Source organism: Octopus sinensis, unplaced genomic scaffold, assembly GCF_006345805.1.
Source record: "Octopus sinensis unplaced genomic scaffold, ASM634580v1 Contig03464, whole genome shotgun sequence".
Lineage (NCBI taxonomy): Eukaryota > Metazoa > Mollusca > Cephalopoda > Octopoda > Octopodidae > Octopus > Octopus sinensis.
In genome coordinates this window covers 7,475-9,892 of record NW_021826567.1, presented here as the reverse complement: position 1 = coordinate 9,892, position 2,418 = coordinate 7,475, and the positions used below count along the sequence as shown (strand labels likewise).

Here is a 2,418-nt window from a genome sequence, read left to right as displayed (position 1 = left end):
GGCAAGTAGTAATACAAGTAGCAACTTCTGCTCAGCAGTAAAACGCGCCTATTTTGAAAGAGCTAAACCAATTGCAGATTTAACAGCGAGGAAGAAACATCATTTTCTATTATGTGACACCTGTTCTATGTTCACCTCCAACTTAACCAATTGCAGATGTAACGGCTCTAGTATTACATCAATGTTTCTGCTATGAATTGATTATATTTTTCTTTATTAACCACACAGGGCTATAACAATGTGTGGCGCTTACAGCACATAGGTTTCCCAAGCGGTCACCCATCTAAGTACTAAATAGGCTCGACGTTGCTTAACTTCGGTGATCGGGCGAGAACCGGTGCTTCCAACGTGATATGGCCTATAGCGTTTACAACTAACGACGTGCAGCTCATTTCGTTTTATCTGATTTCCTTTCGCAGCCTATACATGCCTCGCTCCATAGCTCTAATTCTTTGATGTTCTTGTAAATTTTACATTCACACACAATCCAAAATAAATGAAAATAATTTTATTAACAAAAACATGCCTTCTGATATTCGTTTTTACATTCACGTCATACACCAATCCACTGGTGACCTTTCTACATTATTATCTTATCGCTAAATTGGTGACTTTTTATTTATTATCCTATTACTAAAAGTGCTTTCCACATAGAAGGATAAAACACGCAGGATGCTGAAACAGCTGGACGAGGTAATTGCATCTTCCGGGATGAGGTTCAAACCAAACCATTCTCGGAGCCCCTCTCTGCGGAAAAGGAAATTAACGTGTTCTCAAGACTGAAAAATACTCCAGTCTGGCCAGCAGCCTGAGACAAGTCAACTTCCGGGTCAAAGTTCTCGCCAAAGGGGTTGGTGCCAGAGGTTTTGCGGACAAATTTACTGTCTACTTACTGTCTAATGAAACAATTTTCATTCTCTGGGCAGAAGAGGACCAAATCTCTAAAGGCAATATCAGAAAGAGCAGAGAGGTATTCCAGCTGGATCTGATCGAGGAGGTACAAAAACCATTTCTATTCTGTTTGAAGGAGTAATTGTTATGGAAGCACTCCGTCGGTTACGACGATGAGGTTTCCGGTTGATATGAATCAACGGAACAGCCTGCTCGTGAAATTAACGTGTAAGTGGCTGTCCCTATCTACTACTGTCTAGCGATAGCAGAGCTGAGTTACGATGAAGACCACGAGTGTGTGTGTCCGTGTGTTATCGACGCGATCGAAGCGGCGATTTCACTTGAGAGAGTTCTCGGTCGAGTGCACGAGTCGAAAGAGACACGTGCACCCTTAACGTAGTTCTCGGGGATATTCAGCGTGACACAGAGAGTGACAAGGCCGGCCCCTTGAAATACAGGTACAACGAAACAGGAAGTAGAGTGAGAGAAAGTTGGTGGTGAAAGAGTACAGCAGGGATCACCACCATCCCCTGCCGGAGCCTCGTGGAGCTTTTAGGTGTTTTTCGCTCAATAAAACACTCACAACGCCCGGTCTGGAATCGAAACCGCGATCCTATGACCGCGAGTCCGCTGCCCTAACCACTGGGCCATTGCGCCTCCACAGTAATTGTTATAGTCTAACGCTAAGTGAAGTAACTCTGAGGGAAGCATTGTGATAGCGTTGACGTTTCACCGCTACCATGACAATCAACGTTATTTCTTCTTTAAGTAGAAGTTTGAAAGCTGTTTAAATACACGAGTTTCCGAAATCCAAGTGGCTTTAAAAGTGTCAGCAGAAGGGCACCCAGGGGTCAAGCCCTAGATGCGGCCCGGCTACTTTAGAGTGTAAGAAGCTAAGGGCCGAAACATTTACCTGAGGAGGGTTTCTTTTCTGAAGATCTTCCGCTTTTCAACTTTCTTGAGAGTTTCTTACCGCTTGAAAACAGTCCATTTAGAAGCAATCGAGACAGCCTCTACCTGGTCATTCAGCCCACTAAAACATACCAATCAAATGTCACTCAAATCAAATTGGATATGGTATTTCTTGATAGAGAAGCGGATCAATAATCCGGCAAGTCTAGGGCCGGAAGTGTCCTGAATTTCTGGTCTCTCCAGTTTTCTGAAGACAGCCTAAATATATACTTTAGATGTGAAAATTGGTGCTAAATTGTATTTAACAGATTCAAATTAATACACTTCTAAAGCAGGGCCTGTTTGATGTTTATTGATACACTTATAATTCTTTAAAATATATCATAAGCGAAGAAAGGTAAAGAACCTGATTATCTTTATATATAAAAGTAAGGTTGTGTGCTGTCTGTCTCCTACGATTTAGATTCCTAACTACTCCCACATTTTGCGGTGCAGTTTAACCAAAACCGGGTATCTTATAGTCGTGATTCATATCGAGCCCTTCTGGGTATTAGCGCGCGTCTACGATGAGTCTACGATTAAAAAAAAAATTTACCATCAATTTTTCCCATTTTA

The 2,418-nt window shown here is 42.2% G+C and overlaps 1 pseudogene; it reads right to left on the bottom strand.

Moving 5' to 3' along the window:
• Nucleotides 1-246: 246 nt before the first annotated feature.
• Nucleotides 247-365, bottom strand: LOC115227466 (annotated as a pseudogene).
• Nucleotides 366-2,418: the final 2,053 nt, after the last annotated feature.